Raw genomic sequence first — 19,432 nt, forward strand, 5'->3', positions numbered from 1 at the left:
CGATAGAACCTCTTGCCTGCGCTATAAGAAACAACACAGGTATTAAAGGATATCTCAAGGGTTCCAAAGAATACAAGCTAAGTCTCTACGCAGATGACGTGCTTTTGTTTATAACCGACCCTCTAATCTCCCTACCCAACCTAACTAAAACCCTTGCCATCTTCCACGACTTGACAGGTCTGGGTGTAAATCTATCTAAATGTTCAGCTTTACCAATCAATATTCCCCCAGCCTTAATAGTTATACTTAAAGACAAATTCTCATTCAATTGGAATGCAGATTCATTTAGATATCTAGGTGTCTAAATTACACCTTCATATAAAACTTTTTACCAAGCAAACTACCCACCCTTATTTACCAGTATTAAAAATCTACTTAAACTTTGGTCATCATACCAGATTTCATTCTCGGGCAGAATAGTGGCTGTAAAAATGATGATATTACCCAAACTTTTATTTTTTTTTAGAGCCCTTCCTCTTATTCTACATAAAAAAAACATTAGATTCTCTACAGAGAGAGATCAACAAATTCATATGGCTAAACAAGAAACCCAGATTTAGCTATTCCCTTATGTTTAGACCCCAAATAAAAGGAGGACTCAGCATTCCTAACCTTTGGCTTTATTATCTATCGGCCAGATTTACCCAATTGGCCCAATGGTATGCCCCTTCACTCCAAATCCCTTGGCTCCAGTTCGAAGAAGAATCTATCCTTCCCTACAATCTACAAGGACTTCTCTAGTCCAAGACTATACCACCACAAAAAATAAGACCCTTAAACCTCATCATCACTCACACCCTTCAACTATGGAACAGACAAGTTTCTAAATTTAAGTCATCCTCTGACATTCCCCCCTTGGCTTCCTTTCTAGGTGACCCTCGTTTCCCCTCCCGGATAGGGCTCAAGATCAAAACTGTCTAATGAATTGGAAATCACATAACCTAACACATCTAAAATCGCTCTCCCACAACAATTCTTTCCTCACTTTCTCCAGTATACAAATAATATTTGATTTTCCACCTACTGAGCTAGAGAACTATAGAAATATAAGACAATTCTATCAAAAATATCACTCACTTACACTCCATCCCCCCTTTACACAATTTGAACAAATCTGTATCTCCTCCCCTCGTGATAGTGGTTTAATCTCCAGAATATATAAAAGTTTAAACGAGTCCAATATGCCTGAGAAATCACACCCCATGCTACAATGGGAATCAGATTTAAATACCTCATTTACTCTTGATCAATGGGATACTATTTCTACAAATCTCCATAAATGTACCAAAACAACCTCGATCAGAGAATCATCCATCAAATTGCTCTATAGATGGTATCTTACCCCCGCTAAACTTAACTCATTCTATCCCTCACTGTCCCCACTCTGCTTTAGAGGTTGCCCCTCCCATGGTACACTTCTACATATCTTTTGGGATTGTCCCCATATAAAAAACACTTGGCATAAGGCTAGCTTAATCATTGAAAAAATATCAGGTAGGAAGATTTCTCTTACACCCCAGATCTGTCCTTTATTCTCTCCTATACAGGATATTCCAATGACTAGCACAAGGCTAATCCACACATTCCTCAGCTCTATTCATTGGGCCATAGCCTTCAATTGGCGTTCCACTACGGTACCTTGGTCACAAATTCTCAACCGCATGATGAACATCAAACTCTCTGAAAGAATTTACCACACATTATATGACTCTATGCCACTTCATCAAAAAAAAAATGGTCTCTCTGGGACACCACCTCTCAGATTTAGAAAAATTTCTATTACATATACTTAATTGTCCTTCTCTCTCCCCTCCACGACAATACTCTTGACTGGCCCGATTATAACAATGTGCATTTTTTCATCAGACTAACCATAATACACTTTTATTTTCTGTACAACATTTACTGTTATAGATATCTGTATACATACCTGTACCATCATTGTAATTGTTTTATACCTTGACCTTTTACATAATAAAAATCGTTTGTAAACAAAAAGACACTGCAGCTCACAGCGTGAGAACTTCAGCAACAGAGGCAGTGCTCCCAATCCAGAAAGCAGTGGGCAAGACAAGGTGTGACCAGTTGTTGATTGAGAATTCTAATTATTTTGAATTATTAGTGACAATTCTAATAGCCACGCCTCCTGTAACATCTTCTCACCCCATTGTAGTACAACAGGCACAGCCTACATGCAAGCCTACTCAATGCCACCTTATCACAGGAAGCTGCATTAGGTGGACTTAACTGACAGATTCAACAGTTATTTGTTTCACTTTGCAAGAGGACTAATGCCCTGTACACACAGTCGGACATTCCGACAACAAAATCCATGGATTTTTTCCAACAGATGTTGGCTCAAACTTGTCTTGCATACACACGGTCACACAAAGTTGTCAGAAAATCTGATCGTTCTAAGCGCGGTGACGTGAGAAATATTTGAGTCTTGCAATACACATTTTTAGAAGACCATAGTTCTGCTATAAAATATACGATATCCCCAGTGGTTTTCTGCAATGACTGTGGTAGATGAGTTACCACAGATCATAAGTTACGCCACATCTCAAAAAACAGTATTTGCAATGCAGTAAACCATATCACTCTATCAGAATTCACCCCTAAAGAAGAACTGCGGCGGGCAAAACTTTTTTTTCCATTCTGGATAGAGTAAGGGAGGGTGATAACCAATGCCAGTTTTTTTTTGTTTTTTTTGCCATCTGTATCTTTTTGTATCTTTTTGTATATAGTGGTGAACCACAAAACGAGAAATTGAATTCTCAATAAGGCGTTGCCAACATCCCAAAATATATTGTAAAAGGGACCCTAAAAGAAAGGGACACTTGTACCCCCCAGTACAGGGGGACTTTGAAGGCGAACAGATGAAAATGTATAAAAACATATTATTTATTAGAAAAAATGCTTAAAGAAGCATGTTATAAAAGCAATAAAAGATTTACACATAGTATATTCTTTACAAATTCAAAAATGAGTACAAATTTCTCCATAAGCATGACATGTTTCAGGACGATGTCCCTTCTTCAGAGGCTTTTTTAGGAGAGAAAATTAGTATATTCGATATTGAATTATAAAAAGAAATATGTAAATATATGGAAAAAGCAATTTCCTTAGAAGGTTAAATAAACTTCTGCTGCCAATTGTCCACCAAAAGGTGATAAACTCCATCCAAGCTCAGAAAAGCCCTCACAAGTGGCTGGGACGTTGTTGCTTTTGACAGGCATAGTTTGCAAACTATGCCTGTCAAAAGCAAAAACGTCCCGGCCACTTGTGAACTGGATTCATATCTAAAGGCTCTCCTGTGGCTGTGCTGTGGTGGTTGTCCCCTTCTGGGACCTCTGTGTGGGCTTTTCTAAGCTCGGACAGAGTCCATAACCTTTTGGTGGACAATTGGACAATTGACAATTGAGTTGTTAACCACTTCAGCCCCGGAAGGATTTACCCCCTTCCTGACCAGAGCACTTTTTACAATTTGGCACTGCGTCGCTTTAACTACTAATTGCGCGGTCATGCAATGCTGTACCCAAATGAAATTTGCGTCCCTTTGTTCCCACAAATAGAGCTTTCTTTTGATGGTATTTGATCACCACTGCAGTTTTTATTTTTTGCGCTATAAATGGAAAAAGACCGAGAATTTTGAAAAAAAACGATATTTTCTACTTTTTGTTATAAAAAAAATCCAATAAACTCAATTTTAGTCATACATTTAGTCCAAAATGTACTCAGCCACATGTCTTTGGTAAAAAAAAATGTCAATAAGCCTATATTTATTGGTTTGCGCAAAAGTTATAGCGTCTACAAACTAGGGTACTTTTTCTGGAATTTACACAGCTTTTAGTTTATGACTGCCTATCTCATTTCTTGAGGTGCTAAAATGGCAGGGCAGTACAACCCCCCCCCAAATGACCCCATTTTGGAAAGTAGACACCCCAAGGAAATTGCTGAGAGGCATGTTGAGCCCATTGAATATTATTTTTTTGTCCCAAGTGATTGAATAATGACAAAAAATTTACAAAAAGTTGTCACTAAATGATATATTGCTCACACAGGCCATAGGCATATGTGGAATTGCACCCCAAAATACATTTAGCTGCTTCTCCTGAGTATGGGGATACCACATGTGTGGGACTTTTTGGGAGCCTAGCCGAATACGGGGCCCCGAAAACCAAGCACCGCCTTCAGGATTTCTAAGGGCGTAAATTTTTGATTTCACTCCTCACTACCTATCACAGTTTTGAAGGCCATAAAATGCCAAGATGGCACAAAATCCCCCAAATGACCCAATTTTGGAAAGTAGACACCCCAAGCTATTTGCTGAGAGGCACGTTGAGTCCATGGAATATTTTATATTTTGCCAGTTGCGGGAAAATTACAAACTTTTTTTTTCTGCACAAAGTTGTCACTAAATGATATATTGCTCAAACATGCCATGGTCATATGTGTAATTACACCCCAAAATACATTCTGCTGCTTCTCCTGAGTATGGGGATACCACATGTGTGGGACTTTTTGGGAGCCTAGCTGCGTACAAGACCCTGAAATCCAATCACCGCCTTCAGGATTTCTAAGGGCGTAAATTTTTGATTTCACTCCTCACTACCTATCACAGTTTTGAAGGCCATAAAATGCCAAGATGGCGCAAAATCCCCCCAAATGACCACATTTTGGAAAGTAGACACTCCAAGCTATTTGCTGAGAGGCACGTTGAGTCCATGGAATATTTTATATTTTGCCAGTTGCGGGAAAATTACAAACTTTTTTTTTTTCTGCACAAAGTTGTCACTAAATGATATATTGCTCAAACATGCCATGGTCATATGTGGAATTACACCCCAAAATACATTCTGCTGTTTCTCCTGAGTATGGGGATACCACATGTGTGGAACTTTTTGGGAGTCTAGCTGCGTACGGGACCCCGAAATCCAATCACCGCCTTCAGGATTTCTAAGGGCGTAAATTTTTGATTTCACTCCTCACTACCTATCACAGTTTCGAAGGCCATAAAATGCCAAGATGACACAAACCCCCCCAAATGACCCCATTTTGGAAAGTAGACACCCCAAGCTATTTGCTGAGAGGCATGGTGAGTATTTTGCAGCTCTCATTTTTTTTTGAAAATGAAGAAAGAAAATAATTTTTTTTTTCTTTTTTCAATTTTCAAAACTTTGTGACAAAAAGCGAGGTCTGCAAAAGGGGGGGGGACATTCCCTCCCACTGCTTGTAAAAGCAGTCTAGAGGCTAATTAACCACTAGGATTGCTTTTACATGAAAGCCGACCGCTGGCTGAAAAGAATGATACCAAGATGATACCTAAACCTGCAGTCATCATTCTGGTATAACCACTCAAAGTCCAGCAACATACCAGTACGTTGCTGGTCTTTGTTGGGCATATATTGTAATCTTTTTTTTCATGCAGCCTGTGGGCTGAACAAAAAAAAGAGATTGATTGGTGGGTATGCCCACCATTAGAATACCTCCCTTCATCCACCCACTTCTAATGATGGGCATACATGCACCATTTATATATGCCAAAGCATGGGGGCATCCGCCCCAAAAGTTAGGAGCAAATCGCTCCTCCGCCCCTGCTGCCCCCATGCTTCGGCATTTATCACCTCCAACAGCGCTGGAGTCACGGCTTTATGTATCGTGGGAGCAAACGCTGTTGCTGTCAAGATGAATAAATCTGCGCTGCAGCAGAATGGCGTACCTGAAAATAAAAAAATGGTTAACAATAAAACACAGTAAACAGTAAAGTATAAAAAATTGCATACCTGAAAAGCAAACATGATAAAACATAATAACAATAAAACATTGCAGAATAGAATACAGTAAAAAAGAGCAGAACAATAGGGAGAGAATAGAGAGTGAGAGAACAATAAAATGACAACTATTTTTGTTTTTTTTATTTTATATATTTTTTGTGTTTTTTTTCTTTTTTTTACACTTTTTTTGTAACTGTAACTTTTATAACTGTAACCGGTTCCAGATTCGGGTCTCTCAAAATGTGATGGCATCTTGGGAGACCCTGTGAAAGTGTTTAGTAGGAAGTGGGTGGAAGGCGCGTGATCAGACGCTTACATCAAGAAATGTATGGTTTATTTATGTAAAAGAATACAGACATATAGTCATATAGATATAAAATCATACAAATACTACATAATATAAAAAAAAAAAAAGGAAAAACAGGTAACAAAATAAGTACTAGGAAGTTAAAATTGGGGTGTGCCCATATTGAGGCAGGTATTTAAGAAAGGCTGACGCGTTTCGAGGAAAACCTCTTCATCAGAGCCAGGAGAACTGGAGCACAGTCTGTATGGGCCGGTAGGCCGACATGTGTACATGGGGAGAGGTGGTGTTGCTAGTAGGAGGATGTGTCCTGTGATGGACAATTGATTATTCCAAGTTCCATACCCAGGTGTTCTAGATGGGGTATAAATAAGAACAATATATACCGTACACTACAGACTGGAGACGTAAGATAAGTTAAGATTACATTGGAAAATGCATTCATAAAATGATAAAAAGTATATAATAAAAAAAAATATATATTAGAAATAAAAATTACCATATCAGTACAAAAAATTAATGATAGGTAGTGGGATTTTGAAGCACAGAGCATGAGATTGTAGTCTAAATACATACAAACAAAAGAATCTACGCATACATAAGTGTACACACACATACTCGTGTACACATACATGCACATACTTACACGTGCATAATACAAACGCATGTAAATGCATAAAAAAAAAAAAAAAAAAAACATATATGCATATGAGAGGGGGGGGGGGAAAGGGGGCGATGGTAAATGAAGTAAAAAGTGCACTGAGACACATTGAGAGATATTGTCTCTCCGCATGGTAAAACCGGTTGTGCTTTTGTCCAAAGGACATGTGCATGCGTGTAAAAACTCTGCCAGCACGTAAACGCTGTGCTGGAACAGATATGTGGAGGTATGTCCCTGTTCACTGAAAGCACAAATGGGGGCACAAAGGTGGCCATGTGGTTTGTGCAAAAACAGAAATGTGTTCATTCAAATGGAAATCCACAAAAATGTATACAAAAATGCATATATCAAATGTACATAAAAATCTAAAACGCATATGCATATATATACATAGATAAAGAAACAATATGCACAAAATAAATATATGTATATATTCACATAAATCTGTACACAATTATATATACACACTTACGCACACACATATATATATATATATATATATATATATATATATATATATATATATATACACGCACACATATACATGTCCACATGCATGCACACACATGTGGAGACCACCCCTACACAGCATGTATTGTGCCTATGTAGAACCAGTGTCATGGCGGTAGGGTGGGAATGTGTAGTTTGTGCAACGCAATAGCGGAGAGTGGCGGGAGTGGATACGTTAGGGGGATAATCTGGTGTTGGTGACCAAATATTGGAGGTGGCAGACAGGTGGGCTGATGACAGAACGCACCTACCTATGGATGTAAATAGATTGTATTTTCTTTTTGCGGTGCTGTTAGGCTGTCAGATGTGCCTGTAGTGAAACATAAGTTGAGCAGGGAAAGTAAGCAAGCTCTTATGGACACTGCTGGGTTTAACAGGATAAGGAAGTTACAAAGACCATTGTGGCTGACCTGTCTCAGGAGAAGTGTGTAGACACAGCTGCAAACTGTAAAGATCCTTTGGAGTGGAGAGCCGTGTGATCCTGGCAGCAGAAGGGGGGGAGGAGGAGGAGGAGGTGTCCTTGAGGCAGCTGATGCCTGGATAGAAAGCGTCTTGCTGCCAAGGGATAGGAAAGGTTTTGTGATGAGGTTATGCTGGGGGTTTAAAAGACTCTGGGAAGCGGGTCTGAGGGCATGAATGAAAAGGCTATTATTGAATCCAATTAAGCCATATAAAGTAATGTGATATGAAAAGTGTGACTATGATTTGAATAGTGAACCGGAGGTATTTTGTGCAGAACATATACATATATATATATATATATATATATATATATATATATATATATATATATATATATATATATATATACACATACACATATACATACATACACACACATATACACATATACATATACACATATACACACACATACACATACATACATATACACACATACACATATACACACACAGGTTTATATGGGTTGTTAAACAGCAGAAGTGAATAATATAAGGAGAAATGGTGTACATGAAACTGCGGGGACAGGAGAGGGTATACAGGGTTTACCGTATGGTGGAATGATGGTGATGGTATAAAGGGGATCACAGGTAATAAGGGGGGGGGGGATGGCTAGGATAGGGGGGGGGCAAAGCATGATGGTGATATTCTGTATCTAGATGGCCGCGTGGATATCTAGATCTTCATTCATTCCATCGGGAACCAATGACCCAAGAGTGGAAATCCAGAATGATTCTTGTTTACAGAGTCTTCTGAATCTCCTCCCATTGTCAGCGTCTTTTTTGATAGCTTCAATGCCAAACACTTTGATGCCTGTTGGATTGCTGTTATGACATTCTCTGAAATGCCTAGGTACTGAATAGCTGTGGCATTTTTTATTTTTACTCTGATGGTACGTGTTACTATTGATTATGCTGCATTTGTGTTCGCTAAATCTTGTCCTGAGTGGATGTATTGTGCGCCCAACATACAGAAGACCGCATGGACAGATAAGACCATAGACTACATAGGAGGTACCGCAATTGATGAACTGTTTGATTTTGTGGTACTGGCCGTCGGACCCCATGATTTCTTTTTTGCGGTGTGCCATGAAGGCACAGGCTCCACAGTTTTTGGTTCCACACTTGTAGTTGCCTTTCTGGTCGAAGATGGATGCCCAATTGCCAGTGGGGGTCTTGGTTTGGTTCTGAGGTTTTCGTACTCTACTCGGAGCTATTAGGCTTCTAAGATCTTTGGATTTTCGAAACACAACTACTGGTTTGGGTGGTAGAACTGGATTGAGGATGGGATCCTGCTTGAGAATGTTCCAATTTTTCTCAATGGCTCTCTGTATGTCGAATGCTTTGGTGTTATATTGTGTACTGAATCTGATGGGGTTGGAGATATTGCTGTCGGTGGTCTTTTTATTGCCGCTTGTTTTGTTAGCCTCCATTGCCATAGTGACAGAGGGATGTTCGTCATACTGGGTCCAATATTTGTAAAAGGCCTGTTTGATGAGTGATTCTTCATAACCCTTCTCAAGAAATTTATTTTTTAAGATGGATCCCTGTTTTTCACAGTCACTTTTCTTAGTGCAGGTTTTCTTCAGCCTGCAGAATTGCCCGTGGGGTATGTTACGGATCCATTTGGGATGGTGGTGACTTTTGGCGTGGAGGTAGGAATTTCCAGCACTAGGTTTGAAATGGGTTTTGGATATAATGCTGCCTTCCTCGATTTGCAGGTCTAAATCCAGAAAGACGAGTGATGTGTTGTCGACTACATGGGTGAAAGAGATGCCATAAGGATTGGAGTTGCAGTATTCCAGAAATTTGTTTAGATCCATATGTGATCCGTTCCAAATGATCAGGATGTCATCAATGTATCGGGTGTAGAGGGCGAGCTGATCTTTAAAAGGATTGTTGGTCCAGATGAAAAGATCTTCCCACATGCCCATGAAGAGGTTTGCGTAGCTAGGTGCAAATTTTGCTCCCATGGCAGTTCGCTTGGTTTGGCGAAAATACTCGCTCACGAAGGAGAAGTAATTGTGAGTGAGGCAGAATTCGATGGAGTCGAGGAGGAATTTGGTCTGTAGAGGGTGTATGTTACTCTTGGAGAGAAAGTGTTTGGCTGCTTCTATGCCATATTTGTGTTCGATGGAGGTATAAAGAGAAGAGACATCCAATGAGAGCCATTTGAAATGCGGTTGCCAAGAAAATGATGAAAGGATGTCGAGCATGTGTCCGGAATCTTTTACGTATGATGGTAGTTGTATTACTAAGTCTTGTAGGAAGTAGTCGATATAACAACCTAGATTGCTGGCTAAGCTGTCGATCCCAGCAATAATAGGTCTGCCCGGTGGATTTGTCTGATTCTTGTGAATTTTGGGGATATGGTAGAAATGGGGAGTCAGTGGATGCTGTTTGTTAAGGAAAAGGAGTTCGCTTTTCGTGATGACTCCATTATCCATAGCTTGATTTAATAGGACTTCGAGGGAGGTTGCAAAAGATGGTAGTGGGTCAGCAGGGAGTTTCTCATATGTGTCAGTATCTCCAAGGAGTCTCAGGGCCTCTGTCAGATAGTCAGCTTGATTTTGAATTACTAGACCACCACCTTTATCAGCTTGCCTAATAATGATGTCTTCTCTATCCTGGAATTTCTTAAGGATCTCTTTGGGGACTTCGTGGTCTTTGTTCTTAATGTTTATGGATTTGTCACTGAGACAATTTTTTTGACAGATCCTTTTAATTTCGTCCAGCACTATCTCATAGAATATTGGAATGAATTTTCCTTTTGCCCAATGGGGATGGAAGGAAGACTTGGGTTTGAAGTTGGTGTGTGTGATCTGTTTTTCCATGAGGGCTAAGAGTTCTGGTTCAGTTTCATAGTCCTCGCAGACTCCCTCCTGAAAAAGACTCTCCAAGTTTTCGAGTGCGTTGTCCGTATTTGGTGCAATATTGTCAGATGGGGGGCTTGTGGATAAGGATGGTGCTTCAGAGGGTGATTCGCGAAGGGCAAAATACCTTTTCAATATATACATATATTTATTTTGTGCATATTGTTTCTTTATCTATGTATATATATGCATATGCGTTTTAGATTTTTATGTACATTTGATATATGCATTTTTGTATACATTTTTGTGGATTTCCATTTGAATGAACACATTTCTGTTTTTGCACAAACCACATGGCCACCTTTGTGCCCCCATTTGTGCTTTCAGTGAACAGGGACATACCTCCACATATCTGTTCCAGCACAGCGTTTACGTGCTGGCAGAGTTTTTACACGCATGCACATGTCCTTTGGACAAAAGCACAACCGGTTTTACCATGCGGAGAGACAATATCTCTCAATGTGTCTCAGTGCACTTTTTACTTCATTCACCATCGCCCCCTTTCCCCCCCCCCCCTCTCATATGCATATATGTTTTTTTTTTTTTTTTTTTTATGCATTTACATGCGTTTGTATTATGCACGTGTAAGTATGTGCATGTATGTGTACACGAGTATGTGTGTGTACACTTATGTATGCGTAGAATCTTTTGTTTGTATGTATTTAGACTACAATCTCATGCTCTGTGCTTCAAAATCCCACTACCTATCATTAATTTTTTGTACTGATATGGTAATTTTTATTTCTAATATATTTTTTTTATTATATACTTTTTATCATTTTATGAATGCATTTTCCAATGTAATCTTAACTTATCTTACGTCTCCAGTCTGTAGTGTACGGTATATATTGTTCTTATTTATACCCCATCTAGAACACCTGGGTATGGAACTTGGAATAATCAATTGTCCATCACAGGACACATCCTCCTACTAGCAACACCACCTCTCCCCATGTACACATGTCGGCCTACCGGCCCATACAGACTGTGCTCCAGTTCTCCTGGCTCTGATGAAGAGGTTTTCCTCGAAACGCGTCAGCCTTTCTTAAATACCTGCCTCAATATGGGCACACCCCAATTTTAACTTCCTAGTACTTATTTTGTTACCTGTTTTTCCTTTTTTTTTTTTAATATTATGTAGTATTTGTATGATTTTATATCTATATGACTATATGTCTGTATTCTTTTACATAAATAAACCATACATTTCTTGATGTAAGCGTCTGATCACGTGCCTTCCACCCACTTCCTACTAAACAGTCCTTTCCAGACCACCCCTGGTCAGCTAAGGCAGCGGGACACGCTCCATCATCTCCCCCAGTTCTATCTCTGACTACAATACTACCTTTGTTTTACAGCAAACGATCTCACTAGCGCAGGAGTATTTTTCACCATATCTTGTTCACACTTTTGCATTAGCCTCCAGGGGTCTCCCGCAGCTCGAGTGAGACGTGCCTTTTGTCTAAGTTCATTCTCTGAACACTACCAAGATCAGCAGACCCTACCACACAACAGGTCACAAAATATTCTACTACTAGACCAACATGGTCTTATCTATTGAACAAAGAGAACTGAGACGGACCTCTCTGGCAAGAGGTTTCTCCAATAGCATTGAAGCACATGAAACATGCCACAAACCAACAGAAATTTCCACTACACCAGAAATCACTCCCACAAGGGAGGAACTCATGATAGCACTTTTTTCCAAATTGAGAAACATTCTGCAGAAAGAGATGACACAATGGTGGGACATTCTACTATTAGAAAATTATATCAAAACAAACCGTGTGCCAAGAGGCCTAAGACTAGGGATGAGCCGAACACCCCCCGGTTCGGTTCGCACCAGAACCCGCGAACGGACCGAAAGTTCGCACGAACGTTAGAACCCCATTGACGTCTATGGGACTCGAACGTTCGAAATCAAAAGTGCTCATTTTAAAGGCTAATTTGCATGGTATTGTCCTAAAAAGGGTTTGGGGACCCGGGTCCTACCCCAGGGGACATGTATCAATGCAAAAAAAACTTTTAAAAACGGCCGTTTTTTCGGGAGCAGTGATTTTAATGATGCTTAAAGTAAAAAAAAAAAAAGTGAAATATTCCTTTAAATATCGTACCTGGGGGGTGTCTATAGTATGCCTGTAAAGTGACGCGTGTTTCCCATGTTTAGAACAGTCCCTGCACCAAATGTCATTTTTAAAGGAAAAAATCTCATTTAAAACTGCTTGCGGGTTTAATGTCATGTCGGGTCATGGCAATATGGATGAAAATCAGTGAGACAAACGGCATGGGTACCCCCCAGTCCATTACCAGTCCCTTTGGGTCTTGTATGGATATTAAGGGGAACCCCGCACCCAAATTAAAATAAGGAAAGGTGTGGGGCCACCAGGCCCTATATACTCTGAACAGCAGTATACAGGCGGTGCAAACAAGACAGGGACTGTAGGTTTGTTGTTAAGTAGAATCTGTTTGTAATTTTGAACATTTTTAACGTGTTTAGCTCCAGCCAAAAAATCTTTTCTAAGCTTTTTGGAAAACATAGGGAAGGGTTATCACCCCTGTGACATTTGTTTTGCTGTCTTTCCTCCTCTTCAGAAGATTTCACCTCACTTTTTTGTCCCAATGAAAAATGTTTTTTGAAAATTTGGGTTTTTTTGTGGAACAAGGATTGGAAAGCATCAGTGGAAAGGAGAACTTGTTTTCCCATATTAACTCTTACAGGAGAGAATTTCCCTTCCTAGGGGTAGATTTCATCTCACTTCCTGTTGTCTCCTTCCGTTTGCAAGTAGGAGTCGTTTGTAAGTTAGATGTTTGAAAGTAGGGTCCTGCCCTATATACTCAGCAGAAATTTGGGCCTTAGGTGTTGCTGTGGCCACAACACTGTAAGCCCTCACAGGGCCCTGCTGTGAAATATTAGATCAAGAATTGTAATTACATGCCCCTGTTGAACAGGAGCTGAAAAATTAGGCCTTAGGCACTGGTGCTGGTGCCACAACACTGCAACCCCTCACAGACACTCTAGTTGGAACGCAGGAACGAGCCCTGCTGCAAATTATTGCTTCAAAAATTGTAATTACACGCCCCTGTTAGACAGGGGCAGAAAAATTGGGCCTTAGGCACTGGTGCTGGTGCCACAACACTGCAACCCCTCACAGACACTCTAGTTGGAACGCAGGAACGAGCCCTGCTGCAAATTATTGCTTCAAAAATTGTAATTACACGCCCCTGTTAGACAGGGGCAGAAAAATTGGGCCTTAGGCACTGGTGCTGGTGCCACAACACTGCAACCCCTCACAGACACTCTAGTTGGAACGCAGGAACGAGCCCTGCTGCAAAGTATTGCATCAAAAATTGTAATTACACGCCCCTGTTAGACAGGGGCAGAAAAATTGGGCCTTAGGCACTGGTGCTGGTGCCACAACACTGCAACAAGCTATCAGCGTGATGATTGAGGAGGAAGAGGATAATTACTCAGGGATAGTCACTCAGCATCAGCATAGGCAGTCTTTGAAGGGATCTGAGATTTCAAAAAAAATTATTCGGTTACATCAGCATCAGGTGCTTGGTAGCTGGTGGTGATCCAAGACTCATTCATTTTTATGAAGGTCAGCCGATCGACCGAGTCGGTGGACAGACGCACCCTGTGATCGGTTACCACGCCTCCAGCAGCACTGAATGTGCGTTCCGAAAGAACGCTGGATGCAGGACAGGCCAGTAGCTCAATTGCATACTGTGCAAGCTCTGGCCAGTGATCCATCCTCAAGACCCAGTAACCCAGAGGATTTTCGGTGGGAAAGGTGTCCAAGTCTGATCTTGCCCCTAGGTATTCCTGCACCATGTAAAACAGACGCTGGCGATGGTTGCTGGAACCGATCATACCTTGGGGCTGCGGACCAAAAAATTGTCTGAACGCATCGGTCAGACGGCCACCTTCTCCACCGCTCCTTCTTTGACTGACCGAAGCCTCAGCAACACGTTGTCCAGAAACAGGAGTTTGTAACCTCCCAGTCTCTGGGAACGCGTTGCACAGACCTTTCTGCAAGGCCTCCCGAAGATGTTTCATCCTCTGCTCCCTCTGCGATGGCAAGATAAGGTCCGCAACCTTACCCTTGTAACGTGGATCAAGGAGGGTTGCCAGCCAGTATTGGTCCTTCTCCTTGATACCACGAATACGAGGATCCTTACGCAGGCTTTGCAGGATCAGGGAGGCCATGCAGCGTAGGTTTGCTGAGGCATTCGGTCCGGAGTCCTCTGGGTCACTAAGAACGACATGGTCCGCAGCCACCTCCTCCCAGCCACGTACAAGTCCATGTGTTTCTTGGGACTGATCCCTTAAAGACTGCTGCTGATGCTGAGTGCCAGGCTCCACCTCCATACTGACACAATCTTCCTCCTCCTCCTCTTCCTCCTCGTCCTCTTCCTGTGTGATCGGCGGGCACGCAGGAACACTGTCTGGATAAAGGGGGCCTTGAGAGCTAAGGAAGTCCTCCTCTTCCTGCCTCTGTTCTGCCTCAAGTGCCCTGTCCATTATTCCACGCAGCGTGTGCTCCAACAGGTGGACAAGGGGGACAGTGTCACTGATGCATGCACTGTCACTGCTCACCATCCTCGTGGCCTCCTCGAATGGTGACAGGACAGTGCATGCATCCCTGATCATGGCCCACTGGCGTGGGGAAAAAAAACCAAGCTCCCCTGACCCTGTCCTGGTGCCATAGTCGCACAGGTACTCATTTATGGCCCTCTGCTGCGTGTGCAGCCGCTGCAGCATGGCCAACGTTGAGTTCCACCTGGTGGGCATGTCACAGATTAGGCGGTTCTTGGGCAGGTTAAACTCCTTTTGGAGGTCCGTCAGCCGAGCACTGGCATTATATGACCGGCGGAAATGCACACAGACTTTCCTGGCCTGCCTCAGGACATCCTGTAAGCCCGGGTACCTGCCCAAGAACCGCTGCACCACCAAGTTAAGGACGTGAGCCAAACAGGGCACATGGGTCATTTGTCCCTGTCGGAGGGCAGAGAGGAGGTTGGTGCCATTGTCGCAAACCACCATTCCTGCCTTAAGTTGGCGTGGCGTCAACCACCTCTGAACCTGCCCCTGCAGAGCTGACAGAACCTCTGCCCCAGTGTGGCTCCTGTCCCCCAAGCACACCAGCTCAAGCACCGCATGGCATCTTTTGGCCTGCGTACTTGCGTAGCCCCTTGAACGCCTACGGAGCACCGCTGGTTCCGAGGAAGAGGCCATGGAGGAAGAAGAAGAGGAGGGGGTGGAGGAGAGAGGTGTGTCACAATCAGCATTTTGGAGGCGTGGTGGCGGAACAACCTCCAACACTACTGCACCTTGTCCTGCATCCTTCCCAGCTGCCAGCAGAGTCACCCAATGCGCCGTGAAACTTAGGTAACGTCCCTGTCCATGCCTGCTGGACCATGAGTCAGCGGTAATATGCACCTTACCGCTGACCGCCCTGTCCAGCGAGGCATGGACATTGCCTTCCACATGCCGGTAGAGAGCCGGAATCGCCTTCCGTGAGAAAAAGTGGCGTTTGGGTACCTGCCACTGAGGAACCGCACATTCCACAAACTCACGGAAGGGGGCAGAGTCTACCAACTGAAAAGGCAGCAGTTGAAGTGCTAGCAATTTTGCCAAGCTAGCATTCAACCGCTGGGCATGTGGATGGCTGGGAGCAAACTTCTTTCGGCGGTGCAGCAGCTGGGGCAGGGAAATTTGCCTGGTACAATCTGACGTCGGTGTACCAAAAGCAGATTGCCCACAAGTACTTGGCTGTGACACACCTAATTCTACACCTTCATTCCTCTCACTGCAGGTCTCAGAGAGGACTGAAGGTCTAGTGGGGTTGGAAATCTCAGCTGATGAGGAGCAAGGAGAGATCCTCTTTGTTCTTTGGTGTGGGTCTTTTAGATACGCTTGCCAACGAACTGCATGGCAGGTCAACATATGTCTGGTCAAGCATGTGGTACCCAAGCGGGAGATATTTTGGCCACGCGAGATACGCTTGAGACATATGTTGCAAATAGCAGCGGTGCGATCTGATGCACTCGTCTCAAAAAAGGCCCACACCAAAGAACTTTTTGAATAACGCGCAGAGACTGCAGCGCCCTGCACATGTGGAGCTTTGGGGTGTGATGCAGTCAATGTGCTGCCCTTAGGCTGGCCCCTGGAGGGCATCCTGCCTCGTTGGTGATGTGCTGCCGCCTCCTCCTCCTCCTCCTCCTCCTCCTCCTCCTCCTCCTCCTCTCTCCTATCAGGCACCCACGTTGAGTCAGTGACCTCATCATCCCCTCCCTCCTCATCACTGGAGCAAACCTGGCAGTATGCTGCAGCAGGGGGAGCATGACTGCCAGATTGCTGTCCTTCTTGGGCACCCCCTCTGTCCGCGCTCATGTTACTGCCTTCATCGAGCTCAGTATCGTCATCAGAGCCTTCCAAACGCTGGGCATCCTCCTGGAGCATGTACCCAACACTGTGGTCAAACAGTTCGAGGGAATCCTCATGAGGACATGGTGGAGCTAGGGAAGGAGTCACTGATGACATTGAGCTGAGGGAAGAGGCCGCTGCTTTGCCAGACAAAGCACCCTGGGCATGGGTGAGAGAGGATGAGGAGGATGAGGACGGCTTGGTCATCCACTCGACCAAGTCTTTCGCATGTTGCGGCTCAACATGGCCAGCTGCCGAAAAAAAGGCCAAGCGTGTCCCATGGCCACGTGCTGATGAGGATGCACCGTCTCCACGACCAGCACTAGACACAGAGCCTGCTTGCCCTCTCTTATTGGCTTGTGACTGTCTGCCTCTCCTTCTTGGCCTTCCAGACATACTAATGGCCTGTAGCTGCACTAAGCTGGGATAGAACACCTGTAATTTTCTTCAAGTAGCTTTATATACTGTAACCAGACAAGCCTGCCTGTCAGTAGGAAGATAAGAGGAACGGATCTAGCTGAACACTGTGAGCAGGACGCACTGTACTAAATGTAAATAGTCTAGCTGCCTGACCGTGGTACTAATAGGATCAAATAGAACACCTGTAATTTTCTTCAGGTAGCTTTATATACTGTAACCAGACAAGCCTGCCTGTCATTAGGAAGATAACAGGAACGGATCTAGCTGTACACTGTGAGCAGGACGCACTGTACTAAATGTAAATAGTCTAGCTGCCTGACCGTGGTACTAATAGGATCAAATAGAACACCTGTAATTTTCTTCAGGTAGCTTTATATACTGTAACCAGACAAGCCTGCCTGTCAGTAGGAAGATAACAGGAACGGATCTAGCTGTACACTGTGAGCAGGACGCACTGTACTAAATGTAAATAGTCTAGCTGCCTGACCGTGGTACTAATAGGATCAAATAGAACACCTGTAATTTTCTTCAGGTAGCTTTATATACTGTAACCAGACAAGCCTGCCTGTCAGTAGGAAGATAACAGGAACGGATCTAGCTGTACACTGTGAGCAGGACGCACTGTACTAAATGTAAATAGTCTAGCTGCCTGACCGTGGTACTAATAGGATCAAATAGAACACCTGTAATTTTCTTCAGGTAGCTTTATATACTGTAACCAGACAAGCCTGCCTGTCAGTAGGAAGATAACAGGAACGGATCTAGCTGAACACTGTGAGCAGGACGCACTGTACTAAATGTAAATAGTCTAGCTGCCTGACCGTGGTACTAATAGGATCAAATAGAACACCTGTAATTTTCTTCAGGTAGCTTTATATACTGTAACCAGACAAGCCTGCCGGTCAGTAGGAATTTAACAGGAACGGATCTAGCTGAACACTGTGAGCAGGGCGCACTGCATTAAATGTAAATAGTCTAGATAGAAGATAACAGGAACAGATCTAGCTAAACTGAATACAGTGTATATATATATATGCAACACCTGGGATGCATATATATACACAATACACTGTAAGTGCAGCTAACTGACTGACTGTTCTGCCTAATCTATCTAACTCAAATCAAATGACACTGTCTCTCTCTCTCTCTATCTCTCAGCACACCGGAACACACACTACACAGGGCCGCCGTGCAGGCGGCCTTATATAGTGTGGGGTGTGTACTAAATCCCCTGAGCCATAATTGGCCAAAGCCACCCTGGCTTTGGCCAATTACAGCTCTCTCTACTGACAGCGCTGTGATTGGCCAAGCATGCGGGTCATAGTGCATGCTTGGCCAATCATCAGCCAGCAATGCACTGCGATGCCGCAGTGAATTATGGGCCGTGACGCGCCACGCGAATTTAGCGCGAACGGCCCATAACGTTCGCAATTCGGCGAACGATCGAACAGCCGATGTTCGAGTCGAACATGGGTTCGACTCGAACACGAAGCTCATCCCTACCTAAGACTAACTAAGACTTGCATATGGCTAGACGATGATCTTAAGGATGCATGGGCAATCCAAATGAGAGAACTAAATAAGAAATTACTCTCATCAATCATCACTCAAAGGGAGAGAAACCTACTTAAAATCCGCAATGACTTGAAAAATGTCCAGGATGATTTGGCCCCCTTCACTGATCTCACGTCTTTCAACGATTGGGATAAGAAGATAAATGACCACATGGTCACTTTTGAAACCAATCTCATCAGTAAGAAGTCAGGCAAATTTGAGAGGGACAGATTAGACTATCTGTATGGGCGCGAATTTGAATGGAAAAGACCAACCGATGGCGCTGGCCCTCTCACAAACAAGTCAAAATCACTCCCTCATAATGACATACGCCCTATGGGTCCTCCACGCCACAAAAAACCTAACACAAATAAGGGCAACACCACAAGACAGAGATCGCACAGAAACTCCCAACCACAGAAACATCCCACCAATAATATTC

The sequence above is a fragment of the Aquarana catesbeiana genome, linkage group LG03 (assembly GCF_042186555.1).
Source record: "Aquarana catesbeiana isolate 2022-GZ linkage group LG03, ASM4218655v1, whole genome shotgun sequence".
Lineage (NCBI taxonomy): Eukaryota > Metazoa > Chordata > Amphibia > Anura > Ranidae > Aquarana > Aquarana catesbeiana.